The 24244-nt window shown below is 43.5% G+C and overlaps 1 long non-coding RNA gene across 1 annotated transcript; it reads right to left on the bottom strand.

Moving 5' to 3' along the window:
* Window positions 1-4998: 4998 nt before the first annotated feature.
* On the bottom strand, window positions 4999-7892 carry LOC127605747 (uncharacterized). The gene is made up of 3 exons (XR_007963643.1): window positions 7690-7892; window positions 6216-6849; window positions 4999-6140 (listed from the first exon to the last, which is right to left on the bottom strand). It is a non-coding gene; the product is annotated as an uncharacterized LOC127605747 (long non-coding RNA).
* Window positions 7893-24244: the final 16352 nt, after the last annotated feature.

The following is a 24244-nucleotide window of genomic DNA, read 5'->3' as shown; positions in this document are numbered from 1 at the left end:
CTCTGCCTCTGTATGGTTTCAAAAGATTTGTGTGAGTGTGGAGTCCATGATTGCACGGGTTATGAAGGCAACATTGCAGCCATGCCGTTTCGACAAGTATAATCCCCCAGAAGATTACACAGCAGTTTGATAGACTGTTTTAACATGAGGGAGATTACATGTGGAAACAAACCCTATCAGTTAGCATTGAAAATTATGAGCTTATCTCAAAGGACAAAGGGAATTATTTTTCGTATGACCTGTTTTGACTACATCTGTGCACAGACCACAGAAGCGCACGGCAGTGGGCAATGGGTTGTGGCAGATCGAATCCTTTGGGCAATGCACATCTGCAGGCTATTCGTCAATACAACTTCAAGAGCTGAGTGAAACACTGTATACATTAAATGCCAAGGGAAAATGAGTACATACACTAATCTGTTCATACAGACCCTCTGTTATGGTATTAAAGAATTCCAATAGGTGCTAACATGCCTTGTTAGGCACACTAATACACTCATGCGCACGTTAAGTGTGTGTCGTGACACAATGACACACTCACACATGGGAGCGAGACTCCAAACACCCATGGGACAAAGCTGCAGGCCAAATGTGTTTAGTGACTCTTTTACTCAGACGCCTTTCCACGTGATATGGGGGCTAATGCGATATAATTAAGAATGCATCACGTTGACACGATCAGAAGGCTGACACACAACTCGAGGCAAAAAGGTCCTTATTGTGGGAGGATCACATTCTGGAGGGGCTCTATGTGGAATATTTGGAGAGGGATTCTGAATATGTTGTAACCCCGGTGGGGAATGTGCAGGGAAATGTGCATGACGTGTGTGCATGCTTCACACTCGTAGATAATACGGTTTCGATTTGTGCGCCCATAAAATTCAGCTCGCCTCACCTTTTGTCATTACGGGGAATATTTTCCCGTTCTCGCTCAACTCAGGCTCCTATCTAGGCTTCAGGCACACAAAACACACCCACCATGCTTAACCTGTGAATCCGCAAACAGCCACCGAAGAGGAGTAACCCATAGAAATTTGAGGATTGATGCAAGTCCCGGTATGTGGAATTGTCCCGAGAAGTGAATTCTCGAGAGATCCATTTTGAAAGTAGATCACACATTAAAGGCAAAATCAGAGTGTAGGAGAAGAGGAAACTTTACTGCTCACCCCCGAGACGTGAGCACTACTTATCGAACGTCTACCTTTGCATTTTCATTTAATGAGATTTCTGTGCTCATGACTGAATGCATGTGTGCGTTCATTGAAAAGCAATTGATCCTGCCGTTATTTAAATGTGTTCTAGCATGCCTTGTCTGCCTGAAACACATGGGAGAATACTGTACGCACTTTTATGCAGATACAGTATATCTCAACTTTAAAGGAAAGTCAACCCCAAAATTTACTGGACAGGAATATGTTATTAGGGCCTCCACTCGTCTAAACATGGCATTTTGATTAATACGGCGCTTGTGGACTATGAGTTTAACAGCAAACCCCGTTTCTTGCCACCTCATGGGGCCATTTGTCCACTTTGTGTCAACTAAAAATAACTTTACGGTTGCTCATGGCTCAGATAATGACCAATCCCAAGAAGAAGGAGGAAAAGAAGAAAAAGAAGAAGTACCGGTAGATGCAGATGACGAGCGTTTAAAGATTGCAGTAGGTACACAAAGCTACTTGAATTAGATTTTACCTTTGGCTACAATGCTGAGCTGGATTCTGGTAAAGGGAAGCCATTTGAAACTTTAAATAAAATGTTTTTGGCCTTTGAGGAGTTAAATTTAGAGCAGGGGTCACCAACCTTTTTGAAAGTGAGTCCTTCTCTTTGGCGATTGCTTAGTGCGAAGTGCTTCGAATTTGATCCATATTTCTGAAACAGATGTGCTCAAATTACCTTTATCCTCCCGTGGGATTGTTAATGTTATTATTTGTCAACTGTGGGCTTGTGAAGCCCTTTGAGTCTCTTTTGTGATTAAGGGCGTTACAAATAAATTTGACTGGACTTGACTAAGTAGTATGTGTTATTGTTAATATTGTATTGGTATTTTTGTGAAGACAATGATCGTGTTCATGATTTCTCACAAAAATTAGGAATGACAAAAATATCAATATCAATATACAACAGTATTTCCGTAAGTGTTCATATTTTTAAATGATCTTCTAACACATTCACCGCAAATCACAATTTCCTATTATTCATTTATTCATTCATTTTCCGAAACGCCATATCATATCGTATATCGCTATTTTTAGAACAGTCCCGTGAGCCATCTGGTGTCCGTGCACACCACGTTGGTGACCCCTGATTTGGAGTTGACAGTTAACCTAGAAAGCCTGTTTTGGGGATGTTGAAGACAACCGGAGTAACCCCCCACGCCCCACCCTCCCAAAAAAACAACAACAAAAAAAACAAAAACGTTAACAGGATGAGAACATGCACAGTCCAGCAATCTCCTGACTGGACAAAACTTGCATCCATCCCACCAGAATAGAGTATATTCCATCATTCATTCATTTTCCGATCCGCTTTATCCTCACGAGGGTCGCTGTAGCCTATCCCAACACGTCTTCGGACAGTAGGCAGGGGACATCCTGAACAGGCTGCCAGCTAAACGCAGGGCACACAGAGACAAACATCCATCATCAGGTGCTGATCAGTTGACAGTTGTGCCCTCTCTTTTTTTAACCATTCAGCCACACCTCTACATCTGGCTGTCTAAATTCAGATTTTTTTTCCCCTCAGTACAGCTGCCCAGAATGGATTATACGTGATCTAAATTATTATTCTTTGTTGTAGGGTTATATTACCTGTATTTGAAAAATAGAAATAATTTTATTGTGGAAAGCGTGTCTGGTAAAATGTCAGTTGTTTGGCAACGCTTTCTTTTTACTTCAGTAAATCTGCGGCTTCTGTGTTTATCACCTTTGCTCAAATATGATGCAATGAAAGAAATCTGTGACCAAATGGAGCCAAATACAAGCACTTCGTTTGCTGCTGTCATGCCGCCTTCGTGTGCCAATTTAAGCCTGTCATCTGAGCTGGCAAATGTTCATCCTCATTCATTTATCAGAATGCATATTAAAGCACCAGTCAGGAAATAACACACATAATTAATCGAAAGACTTCAGAAATGATTCCATTTAAGCGTACCACAGCTTTGCAATAGTACCACCACCATGCAGGAAAAGTCCACCATTATTAAGTCCAAGTCAAGCCCGGGTCCTGATGAGATCAAGAATAAACCTTAATTTAAGACAGAAAAATACTAATTTCATGGCTGCAAAACTAGAAAAATATCAATATGCTGAACAAGCTCCTGAGACGGCATGGAACACTTTGTTTCATTAATCGTGTCTGCAGATAAACAACAAAAATAATTAAAAAAAACAACTTACATTTTTAATGGGGGTCGACTTTGGGGAGAGATGTGGAGGAGATTGGGCAGCGGGGAGCAAGAAACTTCACAAACTCAAAGCTAAGAAATGAACATGAATGCGTGGCTGCAGCGGGTTTTGCTGTCCCCGAGTCCCAGGTGAGATTAACCAATCAGATGGCTATTTTGATAACTTAATTTCAAGTTTCTTTTGAAGGAGGACAATAATTGTCACAAATAAAAACATAGTTGGACTCATTCGAGTCAATAAAAATATTTGGCGAGTCCAATGGCAGAGTCCGAGACATTAAAAAAAACGACTTGAATACTACCGCCCTAATTTGTAATTCATGCCAGGTTGCATAAATAGAAAAGATCACCTTGTGTTCTCATAATCTGGTTCTGTGTGTGAGGTACAACACAAAATATGCAGCAGAGGATAAATTAAATTTCTCCTTGAGGGATTTGAATCAGTCAGATTAATTCCAATGAAAATATTAAAACGTCAGCAAAACACACGCACAGGTTCAACGGAAGGTTAAAGGATAATTTCTTAGCCTGAGTATTTACTCTTGACTTTTTTAAAATCCAATCCAAGTCTCTCGTCTCTTATGTGTGTCTTGTATGTTTGTTCTTTGCTTCCTTCTGTTGTACAATTCGCCGCACCAACTCAAGCAGTGATCATTTAGGCTCGACGTGAAGGCAAAATACCGGCACAACCCCACATTGTAAATGCCATCATTCAGAATGTGTTTCCCAATGCATGTTGCATACTAAACAGGAATTCGCATTTTATGACAATAAAAGTAAACATGCCTCGCATAGAAAGACTAGGAATCCTCCGGGGTTTTGTGAGGCAGATGTTAACTGTTTCTAAACGCCTGAGGGATGAGGTACAGACCAATTCGCTCTAATATGTTTTGCTGGCCGCTGTCAGCGCAGCCTTTGAACCAATCCTGATGCCCCCAAGGCAAAGCTGTAGCTGATGCATGCCTTCTTTCTCTTCTCAATTCAATGTCAATGTCTTCCTTGCTATTCATTTCTCTTCATTTCTTTTGATCTTCCTTATTCGGTATGCTTCTTTCACCTCCATCACATCTTTTTACAATTTTATTTCATCATTTAACGGTATATCAGTGATGGATCTGTCAAAGTTATATCCATTGTCACATTCATTCCTCCATCTCCCTTGGTTCTGTCAGCGGCTGGTCTTCGGACATTTTTTTTTCTTTCATCCTTGCATTCAGAAGCACAATGTCCAAAAGCTAAATCAACCTGCGCCCATCAGCCCCAACGTGACTCCCTCACTTTCTCCTCACCTCCATCTGTAACTTCACATGGCGCCATTATAATTTCAAAGGGGGACAGAAGGTTCTTGCCCAGAGAAGCCGTCTTTGAAATAGCACGTGAATTTTAAATGGACATTCATCAAGGTGGTGCCTATTTCATCATGAAAAATGCAGCAGAAAAGGACACATCTGGATCAAAATCAGGTCAGCTTCGAGCAGATGGGGCATGCAAAAGCAAATGTTGGTTGCCAAATATTCCTATGAATTCTTATCTGGAAGAGTCCAAGCACGACATGTGTTCTCTTTGCACCAAGCATTGGGTTAACAAGGACAGTCAAGTCAAGTCATGTCAACAGTATTTATAGAGCACTTTCAAACAGCCATCGCTGCATACAAAGTGCTGTACATGGAGCAACTTAACATGCACAATAAACAGTAAGACAAATCGGTAATAAAGGCGGTAGAAAGCACCAAACAGTAAAATCAAGAACAAATTTAAGTCATGCTGAGTCCAATGCCAAAGAAGACAAGTGAGTTTTGAGGAGGGCTTTGAAGATGGGCAGCGAGGAGGCTTGCCGAATGTTCAGTGGGTGGTCAGTGTGAGGTACTGGAATAATCCGGAACAGAAGTGGATTGCACAAAATAATCCGACAGAAACAACATGATTACAGAAAAATGCGATACCGACAAAGTACAAATTGGGTCGCTGGTCAACAAACCAGGAAATAAAAAAGAACAAAGAAAGCAGATGGCAAGGAAATAAATAACAAAAATGGCCTGTCACAAAAGACAAGAAAAACTTGCGAGAAAATACAACACAAAACAAGAACATTACAGTAAATATTCTCTAGTACGGACTTGTGTTTGCGCTGTCCAATTTGTCCTGATAACAAATTCCTGATATTCCTGATTTGGGAAATGAGCATGGTACATGTCCTTTATGAACCTGCAAGTATGTTGACAAAATGCATGTGTAACAACACAATCAATAAAATACAAAGATATACTGTCCAAAAACTGTTTATATAACAAAAACTGCAATACAGGTGTATCACAAAAAAATCACAACAGTAAAATACATACAGTATTTTAATGTTTTTTTTTCTGTCTTGGGGAAAAAAATTGTATTTTGGATTGTTTTGTTGGATGCATTCTTTGGTTTATGACAATGTTTGCCTGCGTGTCATACAGTTTTCTTGCTAGTTGCAAGTAACTATCCTGTTGATCACCGATGTCTGGTCATTCTTGTGCATACTGAAGGATTTTTGTTGCCATTTGCATTGCTTCATTGCTGGATGGTGGCTTGTCATCAGGAGTTGAATCGATGCCTTGCTTTTGAAAGTTTCGTAGATTTGCGTCTTTCCGACTCCAATAGTCTGCTGGATCTTTTTAACTTTGTGTCCAGCCTCGCTCAAACGGATGCATTTCACTTTCTCCGCTCCAGTCATTACAGTTCTTCTACGTTTCGATGCGATGATCTACACGACGTAATTGAATAAAGTTAAAATCTTTTGCAATTACAGTCAAACGCACGGCAATAAAAAGTTGTTTACACGTCTTCGTTTCGAATCTGATGAATGAAAACGGCCAAGTGAAAACGTTTCTTCGGTCATGTCGAGTGGGTGCTGCTTTTAAGCTCGTGCCGCGTTCTCCAGGACGTAAGTGAATAAAGTTAAAATCATTAACAATTACAGTAAAATGCACGGCAATAATAACTCACTTACATGTCGTCGTTTAGAATCTGATGATCGAAAAACGCAAAGTGAAAACTTGTTTTAGCGTTGTGTCTTTTCCGTCGCTCCCGTCGCTTAAGCTCCCGCGGCATTACACCTCCATTCGGGTTACGGGTAGTGGAATTTCCGCTTATGCAAATTCCGGTAACACGTAATATCGTAGTCAAAATGTTAATGCATATGATTTTATTCTGGGTGAAGGATATTCCTTTCCATCGAATTCCGGGGATGGGAATATTTACTGTACTTACAAAATGAGGCAAACCATGGCATGGACAAAAACGGCAAAAGCAAGAATCATGCATCTATAAAATAGGCACTTCGTATGTGTGCTGTAAGCAGGACCAGTTATCCGACGGTAAATTGTTGGCTTGGCAATCCTTATGTAGCCCACGAAAGGTAATGCGTGACAGGTGCGGCGTTGGAAGGAAACGCCCACCATTCCCGCCGGAAACTGAAACGAAAAAACAAACAGGAACATGACAGACAGATGTGCAAGAAATATAAAAGCTGTGTAATTATTTGAGTTTTATTTGAAGAACACTTGTTTTACAGATCTGTATTCTTTGGTTACAATTAAATGTGGTGTATGTCTTATAATTCTTGCTCTCAGCACATGGATGGATAAACTGGAAACTAATGCAATTAGACTCCACCAAAGAGCCGTGACATGGAATCACGAGGTCCGTTTATTATCCATCACGTTAAATGACTTTACATGAAAAGGATGTACACTGGTCACATAGCTATCGTGGAAAGAGATATTGTTTCTAACAACTGTACCAAATGTGCAATATGTCTTGCTTACTGAGAAGAATGATGCATTTTTGCGTGGCTTCTCAAAGCAAACAATTTCTGTTCCTACTTGCCCCAGAATTACATTCAACTTGTATTATTAGCATTGCTAGCATTGTCATACCATTGTTTGGATAATGTTTCTCATTGCTGACTTTACTACACAAATGCCTCGTCTAATTTTCTGTAACTGTGAATCAGTGGGGTTGCCCTAAATCAGCGGAGATAGGCTCCAATAACAGAAACAACACAAGCGCTAAAGAGGATGGATGGATGGATTTCTACTGTAATTTTACAGAAGTCCACCCAATAATTTTCTCCACAGAAATATGTCCACTGTGCCTCCACTAGTCTAAACACGGCAATCTGATTGATATTGTGTTTGTGGAATCTGAGTTAAGCAGCAAAACCCACCCAATATTTGTCCATCTCAGGGGGTGGCCATTTTGCCACTTTCTATAAAATGAAATCAGAGTTGCTTAGAGCTCAGATAACTCACCTGTTTTCTGAAGCTAGGCCATGATGCGATGTCATTCTCAGTTGCCTACAAGTGGCAAAATTACTGTCCCCTGAGATGGAAAAAAAACGGGTAGATTTTATTGTTTCATACATTTCCACAAAAACAGAATGCCATGTTTAGACTACCATAGTAGGATACAATGAACATAGTATCGTAGAGAAAAAAATCCCCTTTCACACCTGTGAATCCTTTAGTCAGTGCAGTGTTCATTTTTAAAATGAAGTTACCAAAAGGACAGTGGAGATTGACAGTTGAGATGCACCTTGTTTTGACCCACCAAACCTGATTATGATAAAAATCTACACCAACGTCCAAAGTAAATAGACCAAACCTGCCAAGTGTGTACAGTGGACATAAAAGAAGGAACTAAATATCACTTTTGTTTGTCTTCATCATATGAGCTCTGAAAACATGCATTGAAAGAGCTTGACAAAATACATACATAGCATATACTTTCTATTCATACATATACGCATGACTTAAGATGACACACATGGTTTGTGGCTGGCAAATGTATGTAGCTCGAACTCAAAGGTTAGCTTGATGACCTTGATTCTCATCATACATTTGTTGTCGCCTGCAGCCTGATGATTGGATTGCTCCCATGCCTCTCTTCTGTTTGTTGTATACATGCTGAACACAATGTTCTCGGACACAAGCTTAAATTACGTTTAGCTATTATTCCTGACATTGTTTTTCCACCCATCCATCTATTCATCCATTTTCGACACCGCTCACCCTGAACAGGGAGTCGCTGGAGCCTATCCCTTTGGGTGAAAGGCAGACTACACCCTGAACTGGTCGCCAGTCAGTCGGAGAACACATACAGAGACCAAGAACCATTAGAATCCACACTCTCACCATGTGGGAACCTATCCCACACTGTCCGCATCAAAGTCAGGCAAGTGTATCACTACACCATCAATGACTTCATGGTTTTTTTTTCCCCATTAATTTATTTATATATTCCACAGCAATGATGGTGAGTGTGTTCTTCGGGGGAAGGATTATAAGATTGCACAACACACACACACACACACACACACTACTGGGCAGGTATAGGTTGATGAGTAAACAGGACTGCAATCTGCTTGTCACATCAGAGTGACAACCACAAATGACACTTCGACCATGTCGGGACATGTCAAAGAATGACATTTAACTGAGTGGCAGAGCGATAGTCATGACCTCTAACTTCACATGCACACATGCCACACCTTGGGCAATCAAATGCATCCATGCAAACAGATGCACTACGCCGGCTTCCAATCTACCTTTTTCACTGAGCATTTCCTGAGTTCCCTGACTTATTCCTCATTCAGCATTTTTTGCTGAATGAGGAATGCAACATTATTCTCTCACCTCCCATAAAATGATGCACATTTCATATCTTATTATTTTTTTCTTCCTTTTCTATTTTAAATTTACTCTTCTGCATCTATGTTTCAGGCGAAATTGACATTTCCTGTATGTGGCAGTGGAAGAACACAAAACATGGAAACAAGCAAGCTCACTCTGAGAGACTTAACCACTCTCAGCTTGTTTGTGCTGCCGGAATGTGAAATGTTTCCACGGTTCTAAAAATACCTAAAGCAGCAAAATGGCATGCTTCACTATCAGTTCTCTTACAAAAATCCATCCATCCATCCATCTTCTACCGCTTATCCGGGGCCGGGTCGCGGGGGCAACAGCTTTAGCAGGGAAGCCCAGACTTCCCTCTCCCTAGCTACTTCTTCCAGCTCTCCGCGGGGGATCCCGAGGCGTTCCCAGGCCAGCTGGGTGACATCGTCTCTCCAGCGTGTCCTGGGTCTTCCTCGGGGTCTCCTCCCGGTGGGACATGCCCGGAACACCTCACCAGGGAGGCGTTCAGGAGGCATCCGAATCAGATGCCCAAGCCACCTCATCTGGCTCCTCTCGATGTGGAGGAGAAGCGGCTCGACTCCAAGCCCCTCCCGGATGACCGAGCTTCTCACCTTATCTCTAAGGGAGTGCCCGGACACCCTGCGGAGAAAACTCATTTCGGCCGCTTGTATCCGGGATCTCGTTCTTTCGGTCACGACCCATAGCTTGTGACCATAGATGAGGGTTGGAACGTAGATCGACCGGTAAATTGAGAGCTTCGCCCTTTGGCTCAGCTCCTTCTTCACCACGACAGACCGATACAACGTCCGCATCACAGCAGACGCTGCACCGATCCGCCTGTCGATCTCTCGCTCCCTCCTGCCCTCACTCGTGAACAAGACCCCAAGATACTTAAACTCCTCCACTTGGGGCAAGATCTCCCCCCTGACCCGGAGGGGGCACTCCACCCTTTTCCGACTGAGGACCATGGTTTCAGATTTGGAGGTGCTGATTTTCATCCCAACCGCTTCACACTCGGCTGCGAAACGCTCCAGTGAGAGTTGGAGAGCCCTGTTTGAAGGAGCCAACAGCACCACATCATCTGCAAAAAGCAGGGATGCAATACTGAGGCCACCAAAACGGACCCCCTCAACGCTTTGGCTGCGCCTAGAGATTCTGTCCATGAAGGTTATGAACAGAATCGGTGACAAAGGGCAGCCTTGGCGGAGTCCTACCCTCACTGGGAACGATTCCGACTTACTGCCGGCAATGCGAACCAAACTCTGACATCGGTGGTATAGTGACCGAACAGCCCGTATCAGGGGGTTCGGTACCCCATACCCACGAAGCACCCCCCACAGAACTCCCCGAGGGACACGGTCAAACGCCTTCTCCAAGTCCACAAAACACATGTAGACTGGTTGGGCGAATTCCCACATACCCTCGAGAACCCTGCTAAGGGGGTAGAGCTGGTCCACTGTTGCACGGCCGGGACGAAAACCACACTGCTCCTCCTCAATCTGAGGCTCGACTTCCTGACGGACCCTCCTCTCCAGCACCCCTGAATAGACCTTACCAGGGAGGCTGAGGAGTGTGATCCCTCTGTAGTTGGAACACACCCTCCGGTCCCCCTTTTTAAAAAGAGGGACTACCACCCCGGTCTGCCAATCCAGAGGCACTCTCCCCGTTGACCACGCGATGTTGCAGAGGCGTGTCAACCAGGACAGCCCCACAACATCCAGAACCTTGAGGAACTCCGGGCGGATCTCATCCACCCCTGGGGCCTTGCCACCGAGGAGCTTTTTAACCACATCGGTGACTTCAACCACAGAGATAGGAGAGCCCACCTCAGAGTCCCCGGGCTCTGCTTCCTCCAAGGAAGGCGTGTTGGTGGAGTTGAGGAGGTCTTCGAAGTACTCTGCCCACCGGTTCACAATGTCCCGAGTCGAAGTCAGCAGCGCCCCATCCCCACTGTACACAGTGTTAGTGGTGCACTGCTTCCCCCTCCTGAGACGTCGGATGGTGGACCAGAACTTCCTCGAAGCCGTCCGGAAGTCAGCTTCCATGGCCTCACTGAACTCTTCCCATGCTCGGGTTTTTGCCTCGACGACCACCAAAGCTGCGTTCCGCTTGGCCAGTCGATACCCGTCAGCTGCCTGTGGGGTCCCACAGGCCATAAAGGCTCGATAGGACTCCTTCTTCAGCTTGACGGCATCCCTTACTGCTGGTGTCCACCAGCGAGTACGAGGGTTGCCGCCACGACAGGCACCAACCACCTTACAGCCACAACTCAGATTGGCCGCCTCAACAATAGAGGCACGGAACATGGTCCACTCGGACTCAATGTCCCCTGTCTCCCCCGGAACATGGGAAAAGCTCTGTCGGAGGTGGGAGTTGAAACTCCTTCTGACAGGGGATTCCGCCAGACGCTCCCAACAAACCCTCACAATACGTTTGGGTCTGCCAGGACGGACCGGCATCTTCCCCCACCATCGGAGCCTACTCACCACCAGGTGGTGATCAGTTGACAGCTCCGCCCCTCTCTTCACCCGAGTGTCCAGAACATGCGGCCGCAAATCCGATGACACAACCACAAGGTCGATCATCGAACTACGGCCTAGGGTGTCCTGGTGCCAAGTGCACATGTGGACACCCTTATGTTTGAACAAGGTGTTCGTTATGGACAATCCGTGACGAGCACAGAAGTCCAATAACAAAACACCACTCGAGTTCTGATCGGGGGGGCCATTCCTCCCAATCACGCCCCTCTAGGTCTCACTGTCATTGCCATCACGTGAGCATTGAAGTCCCCCAGTAGAACAAGGGAGTCCCCAGCAGGAGGAGCCCGAACTGGTGTGTGAGGCAGAGAAGTTCCGACTGGATATAGTCGGACTTGCCTCCACACACAGCCTGGGTTCTGGTACCAGTCCTCTCGACCATCACGTGAGCATTGAAGTCCCCCAGTAGAACAAGGGAGTCCCCAGCAGGAGTACTCTCCAGCACACCCTCCAAGGACTCCAAAAAGGGTGGGTATGCCGAGCTGCTGTTTGGTGCATATGCACAAACAACAGTCAGGACCCGTCCCCCCACCCGCAAGCGGAGGGATGCAACCCTCTCGTCCACCGGTGTGAACCCCAATGTATAGGCACTGAGCCGGGGGGCAATAAGTATGCCCACACCTGCTCTGCGCCTCTCACCGTGAGCAACTCCAGAATGAAAGAGAGTCCAACCCCTCTCGAGAGGACTGGTACCAGAACCCAGGCTGTGTGTGGAGGCAAGTCCGACTATATCCAGTCGGAACTTCTCTGCCTCACACACCAGTTCGGGCTCCTTCCCTGCCAGAGAGGTGACATTCCATGTCCCAAGAGCTAGCTTCTGCAGCCGAGGATCAGACCGCCAGGGTCCCCGCCTTTGGCTGCCGCCCAGCTCGCATTGCACCCGACCCCTTTGACCCCTCCCACGGGTGGTGAGACCATGAGAAGGGGGACCCACGTTGCCTCTTCGGGCTGAGCCCGGCCGGGCCCCATGGGTGTAGGCCCGGCCACCAGGCGCTCGCCAACGAGCCCCACCTCCAGGCCTGGCTCCAGTCGGGGGCCCCGGTGACCCGCGTCCGGGCAAGGGAAACTGAGTACCATTGATTTTGTTTTCCATAAGGGGCTTTGTGAGCCGTGCTTTGTCTGGTCCCTCACCTAGGACCTGTTTGCCATGGGTGACCCTGCCAGGGGCATAAAGCCCCAGACAACTTAGCTCCTAGGATCATTGGGACACACAAACCCCTCCACCACGGTAAGGTGACGGCTCACGGAGAGGTCTTACAAAAATGTTTCTTTAAATATGCACGACAAACAGTGGTGTTTCTACTTCGTTTGGGTTTTCATGTTCCCTTTTTTCTATCAAAAACACAAATGTTTGAAAGGTTTGACAGAACTATTGTACCTCCGTACGCTACATTACAGCACTTGGTGGTTATTTTCTGAGTGTATCGTGACAATAAAAGCATTATAAATGGGATCAGTGAATATTCCAATGAAAATTTTTATATGATTAAATAGTTACAAAGTGTATACAGTATACATCCCACTTATTTGCAGTCCGGTAATATGTAATTCAAGCAATGGTGATGCTCGTTTCCTCTTCATGCATTTTTGTTTTCTTGTCATTCTTTACATTCATATAAAAATGAAATGGTTAGCCTGTTATTTGTTGGGGTATATTAATGCATCTGTGTCCCGCACTGTATGTATATAAAATGGTTTCTAATTTTACCTCACAATAAACATATTTCTGATATTAATAAAAGAGATAAGATAACCAAGAAAAGAAAGAACAAAAGGAAGAAAAAATAAACAAATAAAAAACCAAAGAACTAACTTTTATAAGGAGATGATGTATACCTGCAACAAAAGATTGTGTCGTCATTTGGAATCATAGTAAGGACCTCTTCTCAAAAACAAATCATCAACTTAATTCGAAATCTCTCACTCTCTCTCTCTATCTCAAATATATATATATATATATATATATATATATATATATATATATATATATATGGCATGGCATAAAATATGCATGGCAGGCTGATTGAACACTCTAAATTGTCCCTAGGAGTGTGAGCGTGGATGGTTGTTCGTCTATGTGTGCCCTGCGATTGGCTGGCAACCGTTTCAGGGTGTCCCCCGCCTACTGCCCGGAGACGGCTGGGATGGGCTCCAGCACCCGCCGCGACCCTTGTGAGGATCAAGCGGTACGGAAGTTGAATGAATGAATATATATATATATATATATATATATATATATATATATATATATATATATATATATATATATGAACAACCGTTCATTGTCACAATCACACCCAGGAACAATTTAAGGTGTCACACAAGTTTTTGGAATGTGGGAGGAAACCGGAGTACCCATAGAAAACCCACGCAGGCGCAAGTAGAAAATGCCAAATCCACATAGGAAAGCCGGAGCCCGAATCGAACCATGCAGCACTGCACTGTGAGGTCGACGCCCTAGCCAGTTGACCACCGAGCTGCTTCAAGGGAATTCAATGACGCAAAATTACTCCACAGAAAAAGACAAGGAAAAGTCAATCAACAAGAAAAACTAAAACAACCCGGACTATGACTGTGATCGTGAATGACAAGGGGGTCAAACAAATCAGCACTTGGACATGAGACGTGAGCAAGGCCAATAATCCGACAACTGGTTACCGCGTAACAGTCTCTTAAGTGTTGAGGAAAGGTGCGGATTGGTAGAATGAGCCCTCCACTGCCACCTGCTGGAGACAAAGACAACAGACTCATGGCATATGAGTAGAAACGACTAATATGAGTTGTTGGTTTGTGCACAACATTTACCTTATAAATTTAACCCTTGAGAACCCAAATTTGGCACCTATAAGTTCTGCTACTCAAACGCTTCCCTTAAATCTCAAAGGGTCAAATTTGTACCTAATCTTAAATTTGGATTAAAGCATTGAATATTTGAAAAAAACATTTATTTTGGTCTTCAGTGAACATATAGCAGTCATTTAATGTAAAATTCATCATTTTCCAAAGAAGAAAATGGTTCTTGGGTTCTCCAGGGTTTTAAAAATGTATTTTCTGAAGTGCAACAATACATATCATATCTACACAAGCAGTTATTCCATGAAATAAGATCATATGCTTTTTCTAAATACATGATAATATTGTAGACAAAATCGAGGTTAGCATGTTTGCTTGGCTCTCGGCAAGCGTTCCAGTTTCTCATGTGACCCCTTATGCAAAATTACTTGGCACCCCTTGCCCTTGCTGTTAGAAATATTGCAGGTGAGCCCTTTCCAATGGGTACTTGTGTCATATGTGTCATATAATACTTGCCTCATCAACTATTTTCCAATTTTCTTTTGTCGCTTCTACACTCTGGCCAAATCAAGCCAGCTCCAGCAATATCGTCAGCAGCAATCTCTCCACAAATACTCTCAAAGTTGTTCGGTACACCCCATCAGGTAAAACACTTACTTTGCACTGCTCCCTACCAAATATATCAGATGAATACAATGAAATGGTATGTCAAGGTCCTATCTAACATTCATCATGAAAATGGGCTGCTGCAATTCAGCCTGTTGTACATTAAAGAGGCTAGAGTGATACAAGCACAGTAGAGCAATGAGTTATATTGGAAATTAGATTTCTGCAAGGTGTCTCAAACTCTTGTGGAACAGATTTCAGCTAGATCTGTGCGAGTGTATGTTCGTAAAAGCTCACGCCTCTGAGCTCTCAGAAGGGGCAGGCTTTTAGCTCAGCAGTCAGCGCGCTCGACTTCTGAACTAGCAGTGCGGGTTTGAACCCCGAGTGGGTGGATGGTACTGGAGCTCCATTGATTACACGTGTGCCCCTTTTCTACTTTGAGCACCAGCACCTCCAAAGATCACTGCACGCTGTGACACACATCACTCCATTTCGATTGCCGTCAATTTTACGCAGATTTTCTCTGTTCCCAAGCCGGCTGGGTTCCTATTTCCTGTGAATAACAGGGCAAGAATATAAATATATTGTCCAGAAAAAAATTCCCTCCATTTTGATCTCCAATAACTCCCTATATAGCACATTTCATGAAGTGAATGACATGTGTCAATTGTGTTGTTTTCCATTCGATCACAAAACACATGTTTGGTACAGAACACACAATCAAATAAATAAATTAATCAAATGCAACACATTTGTATCCAGTGGCATGAAAAGTCCCAGTGAAAATATGCTCATCTAGGCTGAGATTGTTTGCACGACGAAACGTATGAACTCGATGCATATTTTCTTCGCTTCCTTTTTCTCAGTGCCAATACATTTGGTCTCAATACAGAAAATGCATCCTTGATTTTTTGTTTTGTTTTCTGTGACATTCACAAACATGGGATGAGGCAACACTTTGTCCATCGACGACCTTTAACGTACAGGCATGTCGTATACCTATTTTGCATTTTTTATGGTTCCCAGAGTGGCACCAGTCATTTAATTAATGAAGTGAGAAGGATGCTAATCCTTGCCATATGTGTTCGCGCTACCAATGGGTGAATATATATGGACGTTTGATTTATGCTGCACGAATGGGGGGTTTGACAATCGAAGTGTGACCAAAAGGGTTCCGTTCTCGGCTTTTAAGTTAACATCCTTTTGTTGAAGTTAACGACTTCTGAATAAAGTAAATCAGCTGTTATTCGGGATAACAACAACTCAAGGACGACACCTGTGGGACGACAATGACGGCAGTCACCAACCACTAACCCCCAACGTGACCCATGTGACCACCTCAGGAATTGTGTATTCCAATTCTATGCCCCATTTGGAGGACCCATTGCTGTTCTGAAACATGTGGACACTCCTGAACACCCATTAGAAGATCGTGTATCAGTGGCATCCTTTCAATAAATGCAAGGAGACAAACGCAGTCTCTTCAGCGATCCCCCCCGAACCTGTAATGGTTTACATGGTGGAGCCAGCTAGAGGGCTGCTCCGAGATTGTGAACCAAGACATGTTTTAGCGCACTCTCTCTTGCAAGAAAGACAACCATGACTGCCTCCGGAGTCTTTCTGTTCCTGATGTATTCTTTGTGTCAGATTACCATCATAAAGCTAACATTAGGGGGGTTAACACAGCAACTTTTACTCCAGTGTAGCACCGGTGCTGCCCCCCGTGGAGCGTTCACACGTATAAAGTTATACCGGTGTGAAAACAGTTTGGGCAAATTTAACCCTGCTCAATATATATATATATATCGCAACAAAATACGTCGGTGCAGCACCGATGCAAATGTGTGCCGTGTGAACACCCCTACTAGGTTGCGGGTCAAATCCTTGTATCACTTGCATTGCTCAGAGCATTTCTTGTAAAGATTAAGATTTGGGTTTTGTTTTGTAAACAATCTATTGGTGCCCTTACTGATAAAATTCATGTTTGTTTATTACAGTTTAGAGTCGTGTGTAAGACATTTTTAATGCCATTGTTTATTGTGTACATCTGCTGTTAATGGTGAGAGTACATAAAGGCAAAAAACTATCAGCCAAGTGGCCAATTATTTTAATGGGCCATAATCATCGCCCAGCCAAACAATATGTCAGGTCCGAGTGGTGAAATGCTGTGTCTGAGAAGCTATAAGGAGCCTGCAAGAGACTCAAGGAAACTTTAACAAAATAAAACATTTTAATAGGTTGTTATTGACCATAGGGGACTGAGTAGGCTGTTTTGTTGCATACAAAATATTGCTATTCCACTGCAAATATTTTACCATAATAATGTTAATACCCACTTGGAAGAAAAAAAAATGAGCTCAATATATTTAGCCTGACATCGAACTAATATGAATAGTGAATCATTTTCCAAGAAGTCTGTTATGATGTTTACCTTTTTACAGCGTGAATAAGGTCACTGGCCTGGCAGCAGGCCTGACAGCGGTGACCCACTTGTTTCCTGGCACTGGGTTAACGACTTATTTTACATAATACAGTTAAAATATATACTGACTGGAATTTGGAGCTCGATTTGGCAAACCGCTGTCAAGTGTGCGACAGTATGATACCAACTTGAACGGAGCAACGTTTAGGAACTCAAGCAAGAAGGCTTTTTTCCTGTTTTACTGAAAAGATTTTGGAAATGCCATGATTCCACTTGACAGCAACGATGCATAGTTTCCTAAATATTTTAACAGACTAGACAACGCAGATAATTAATGTCCAGAAGGATATTCAAGGTTCTATTTTCATAGCGAGCCCAAGTCGACACGAGGCATGGTCTAAATTTGTGTGGAAGTGGGTTAGATTTTGTGTTGGTATTTTTATAGACCCGTGCAAGTGGACACATCATGACATTTTACACATGGTTGACCACTTGACACATGTGCAACAAATGTACATGTTGCTTAAGTATAGAATCAAGAATATTTGGTTGAGTGTAAGCGCGCAAAGTGCGTTAATAACAAACCACAAGCAGACCTCTACGGGTGGATAGTTTAAAGTTGGCAACGGACTTCACAGATCTGTGAAGTGATAGCACTTGGAGACCACCCTGCGCCTAAATCATTTGTCTAAATGTGACCCTTGCCCCCACCTTCCTTGTCCGAGTTGCGCTGCAGCGAGTGGTTGTGATTATAATAAAACATACCGGTACATACAGTACATATTGAGAGAAAACAGATCATAAAGAAGACGAAATGAATCATGTCTTGAATTAATTTATTTCTGTCATGATTCAGTTCATGCTGTCAGGGTGGGCGCTTACCACTTTACTCCCTTAAGCATAAATGCTTTGTGGTGCCTCCCACACCGTCTGCACAACCCTTGACAGAAAAAAAAACATCTTGAGATGTCATGGCATCTTATTACGAGCATTCAGTAGAGACCTCGAATCATATTTCATTGTAATTTAACAGTACTGACCTGTTCATTTTATTGCCAATAAAAGATACATCTTTCTTGACATCTCCGCAGTTAGACTCATTGTTCAGAAGTTCAGAGCTTCGGAAGGACCAACATCTCTTTATAGCCTTCATAGATCTCAAAACTGCCTTTGATACAGTTGACCACCTCTCCCTTCGGAACATTCTGAAATACCTTGGAATGCCACCCAAAATAACCACACTGTTCCAGCGACTCTACAACAACTCAGAGAGCTGTGTTCGTGTGAATGGGAAGGACTCAGAGTGGTTCCCCATTAACAGCGGGGTCAGACAGGGCTGTGTGGCCGCTCCTGACCTATTTAACTGTGTCATTGACCACCTTATGATCCGAGTCCAGGAGCAAGTCTCAGGCGTGTCGTTCGGCAACTTCCACCTGACCGACCTTGAATACGTTGATGACACCACCCTGTTCAGCAACAGCATCAGCTGGCACCTCCATGTTGCCAACTCAAACCTCCGAAAACATACTCTTCAGCCTCCTTATCCCGACTGGCCGCTCAGAGGCGCATCCGTTGGCTTGGCCATCTCCTCCGATTACCCCCGGATCACCCAACTCGTGCCATCTTCTCATTCGATCCAGCGACAGACGGCTGGAAAAGGCCACGCGGCAGACCCCACACCAGATTGCTTGATGTCATCAGGGAGGATCTCAAACAACAGGGCCTTACCCTGGAGGATGCAGTGGATCTGGCTCATGACCCTGGTCATTGGCAGGCCCTGGTGAAGCTGATCGGCTCTATGCACTGTGACAACCCAGCCGAATGAGACTGGGCCTCCTCATCGCAAAAGCCCATTCATCTGCTCATTCATACTCTGATTCGTATATGGATCCTTGTGCTGCTTCATTTTAGCAACAATATGATATTTCATTGTGTTATGTAGACGGGAGAGTCAGGTCAACTATTACTTCCTCCTTAGCGCAGAACTGTCAGTTGACATTGTTATTTTCACTCTGCGTGTGACGAGTAAAACAGGGAGCCTGTGATGGGATCAAAACGGTTATTTTTACTGATCTTTCATTCATCTTTATAGCACGGAAAATGATTTTGTACCATAGCTGTCCCCTCTGTTTTTTGAAAGGAATAATTTTACACTGTGTACCTCAAACTTTTCTTGAGATTTGAAAGAAGGCGACGTTAACCGTGTCTTCATAATGAGATGAGTGCGCTCCTCTCCTTCCGTGTTCATATCTGTCTACTATTGAATCTCCGTCATCAGAGCTGCATAATTATACATGCTAATGACATCCGCAGGCGGAATATATTAAACACTGTTTGAACAAGGTTCACGGCAGGGATACTCCCTGGACCCTGTACGAATTAAGTCTCCAACACTGTGTGCTGATCATGCTTACTGGCACAATTCATTTGATGAAGAAGGTCAGGTGTCATCCTTACCTACAACACTATAGGGACCCTACTGGGTCCTCGCTTTGGTTGAATCCCGGATACATCATATGAACAAAAGATCTGGGACACCTGCAGGAACAGTAAGGAAGGGGTTATTGAGCTCGTGTTCCCTTTGCCACTACAACAGCTTCCACACTTTGAGGAAGCCTTTATACCAGCGTGTATGGGAGTGTCCTGACAATAATGTGTGTCAAGGTCATCCAAAGGAACATATGTGATTAAAGAGGTTGATAACGTTAGCCTGCAAGGCCCATCCATCTAACAACCTTTATTCTAATTCATTCCACATGTGTTTGATGAGGTTGGCGTTGGTGTTTTCACTCTTGTCAGATGGAACGATCTGACTCGTTGGACAAGGCTCTCTTCGATGCTACCATAAAAGAAAATGACCAAACCAAAATCATTCAGACCTTACAATTAAAAGCAGTAGTTCATCCATCCATCGATTTTCGGATGCACTTATCCTCACAAGGGTCGCGGGGAGTGCTGGAGCCTATTCCAGCTGTCCTCAGGCAGTAGGCGGGGGACACCCTGAACTGGTTTCCAGCCAATCGCAGTACACACATAGACGATCAACATCCGTGCTCACACTCACATCTTGGGACAAAATACATGCGAAAACTGAATAAAACCAACAGGTGAAATATGCGACATGCAGAGAACAAAGTGAAGAGACAAGACTGAGACATGGTCAAGAACACACAAATATTCAATAAACATACAATCAATTATTATCTTCATCTCTTGTTCTCATTTATGCTTTTTTGGGGGGATGGATGGGAGGAGGCAGGGACTATAATCCTATCCAGTAAACGTAATTTTACCTCCTCATAATCAGTCATAGTTTTCGAAGCGATATTTTGAATCCTGTAACCGTTTTTTTTTTCTTGTCTTAATGTTAAATGCACTTTTTATGAACCTTGAGTTTGGACTACTAAAATCACGTTCATGTATTTGATTGTTAAAACCTTCACAAATGATAATTGTGACAGCCTTAATAATCATTCATTCATTCATCTTCTGAACCGCTTGATCCTCACTCGGGTCGTGGGGGGTGCTGGAGCCTCTCCCAGCTGCCTTTGGGCAGTAGGCGGGGGACACCCTGAATCGGTTGCCAGCCAATCACAGGGCACACAGAGACGAACAACCATCCACGCTCACACTCACACCTAGGGACAATTTAGAGTGTTCAATCAGCCTGCCATGCATGTTTTTGGAATGTGGGAGGAAACCGGAGCACCCGGAGAAAACCCACGCAGGCCCGTGGAACATGCAAACTCTACATAGGGAGGCCGGAGCTGGAATCGAACCCGGTACCTCTGCACTGTGAAGCCGTCGTGCTAACCATTGGACTACCGGGCCGCCCCATTAATAATCATGATTAATCAAAATATTCAAATGTGAAGGTAAATTGGCAGCAATGTTTTGATTGATGTCGACCAAAAATTCGAGGCAGAAACAAAAGAATGAGCACACTCAACAGATGATAAAAAGTGCATCTTTTGACCAGCATGTATTCAATAATACATCAAAGTGTCCTTTCATGTGTTGCAACAGTTCAACTTGACACCATTCCGATTTATTCTTCTTTTTCTTTGAGGTTCAAGGAATTCTGCTTCAAAGGAAAGACCCGCAATGTGCGATGTTTTCTCTACACTCCTCGTGCACTGCAAACTGAGTACACTGGCTGCTAGGGGAAAGGCATGGAATTGCATGTAAATGAGCAGCTCCAGCAAATTCTGCCAATATCTTCCTCTCTATCGGGCCAACTGTCTGCGGATGTAGGAGAGTATTGCATTATTATCTTCGGGGAGAGAGCTATTTAGTTGGCGGAAGCAACAATTAGGACCCACTAAAGTGGAAAAGCACTTTTCTGTATGCTAATTAGTTTCCAGCAGTTGCAATAGATGGTGATGAGACAGCTCAGTTTTTTTTCACCCCGCCCCCCCCCCCCCCCAAAATGTCTCTGTTGTTTATTCTTTTTTAACTTAAAATTCAATTTATTCCCACCATTACAGCATGTATCGAGGCCCCAGTATCTCCTTTCCAGAATCTTGGAAAAATAATGACAGCTGAGGAGAGAAAGCTAATTGGAATCATTAATACATTTAAAGGAAGAAACAGTGGTGCATGAGTGCATTGATAATGGACCCGAGTGACTGTTCTCCATAAATCACCCTCAGCTGTCACATAGAGTCAGCAGGGAAGCGGAGACAAGACAATGTTACACTTTTGTAGCTGAAAGAGGGACCGTGGGGAATGTTCTGGGAAACCCACAAACTGCCTGAGATCGATGCATGTCACATGATCAAACACGTGACTTGTCAAGCGCCACAGTGCAGTCAACATCTGCATGCTCTCAATTCATTCCTTCGGCTGCTTGGTAAAGACAAATTAAAGGCCAATGTAAACTTTTCGATGGATTTTTTTTTTTCTCCTGAGCCACAACTGAGTTTGATTATTTATACAACTCTTCAAGATGTAAAATGTATACCATCTTATAACTGAGACAAATACTGAGCAGAATGTAGGGGAAACGGTTCCTTTTATTTATTTATTTTTAATGCTTGTACATTCGCTTTGAGCACGTCCTCACAGTCAAGATGATCTAAGTTCGAATCTCACCTCTGGTCCACCACCGCTCTGATCTTAAGTCAGTCAGCCCATCTGAAGATGGAGAGGGAGTAAGATTAAATAGTGGTCAAGCCACCATGCATGACTCTCAGCATTCCACTACGACTGTCCTGATGTCAGTTTGTGGTGTGGTCTTTTTTAGTCAATGGTGATTCACTGATAAAATAACAATAGCAATCTGGCTAGAAGTAGAAAACAAGTCAACGTTTACATTCAGAGTAGCAGGTTTCTCAGGATTCAGAGTCCACAAAACACCTCACCCACTCAAGGGTCTTGTTTACGCTCCCACATTCTAACATTCATGAATGCATACAGTGTCAAAGATAGCTGTTTCAATATGGAAAGTGCAAATGTTCTCATTCAGAGCTAATAAAAGGTGTCTCCTTGAGCAGGAATGTGCCACAGTGAAACTAAATTAAAACTTGTGTCTGTTCCTCTGTGTCCCAGACTGTCGTCCATATTTGTTACTCTTCCTCAAAGATGGATTACTTTAAAGGGAACGACAAGATACAGTATCTTCTCACCAGAATATATTTAAAGCCTAAACATGGGCAGTAAAACTATATTGTATTTGGAATCGATTGAATTTAGTTTTGTTCAAGCTCAATTACTGTTCAGGAGCTTTATCAGAAGGCACATCATATTATAACTATGCACCAAGTGAGTGTCTTGCGATGTCTCAATAAGAGTATTGTTCTCTATTCGTAAAGCGCATTTCTTGATAGCCTGAGACAACCTGAACAACAAAGAGGAAATATAGTAGCAGGGGGCGGGGGGATCGGTCTGACGTGACTTGGCAAGAAGACAAATACATTTGGGAAACTTCTGTTTTGCTGTAATTGCAGAAAAGGTATCTGATCTCTGAAAATGAAGAAAGGGTGCCTTTGAATTTCACATCAGTGAGCAACTTATTAAAAGTGGGTTGAACCTGGAAGGAAAGCTGCATTGACTGAATCAATATTCTGCTTTAAGATCAACACATCCAAATTAAAATCTACATAAAAATCATACACCTGGACATGACTTGACTTGACTCGAGACAAAAAACAAACAACAGGGAACAGAACGTGACGAGTACAATGAAGCAACAATGACTGAAAGGAATCGGGAAACTAAATACAACCAAACTGACAAGACAACATTGAACACCTGAACAAGACGGAAGAGGCTGAGGGAGTTGATTGGTTGATACAGAGGACCCAGCTGACAGTTGCGGGTGGACACAATAATCTCGAAAACACGCGTAGACAAAAAGGGACACAAGTAAAACATGCTGAAACTAAAATGTAACCAAAAGCAAATCAACAAAAGAAACATCATGACACATAAAGCCCCCATCTTTATGAATGTATTGAATGCTTATTTTTCATGAGGGGTTGTTCAATAAATTACAATACATCTTCATTGATATAGTACTTTCACAGTGGCTGCAGCTATAACAAAGCGCTTTACAGAAGAACAATTAACATAATGTAACAAAAATAACACAACGCATTGGACAAGAAGAGTCATGCAATCATACCCATATTCCATCATATTTCAGTTGAAGGTCGCAAATAGTCGCAAAGACGTTAGAAAGAAAAAAATTCATGCAATACATTCATTCATTTTCCGATCCGCTTAATCCTCACAAGGGTCACGGGGGGTGCTGGAGCCTTTCCCAGTACCCCCTACTGCTCGAAGAGGGGGACACCCTGAACTGGTTGCCAGC

The sequence above is a fragment of the Hippocampus zosterae genome, chromosome 8 (assembly GCF_025434085.1).
Source record: "Hippocampus zosterae strain Florida chromosome 8, ASM2543408v3, whole genome shotgun sequence".
In the NCBI taxonomy this organism is placed as follows: Eukaryota; Metazoa; Chordata; class Actinopteri; order Syngnathiformes; family Syngnathidae; genus Hippocampus; species Hippocampus zosterae.
The sequence above is the reverse complement of the archived record's forward strand: the minus strand, read 5'-3'. Positions and strand labels throughout refer to the sequence as shown.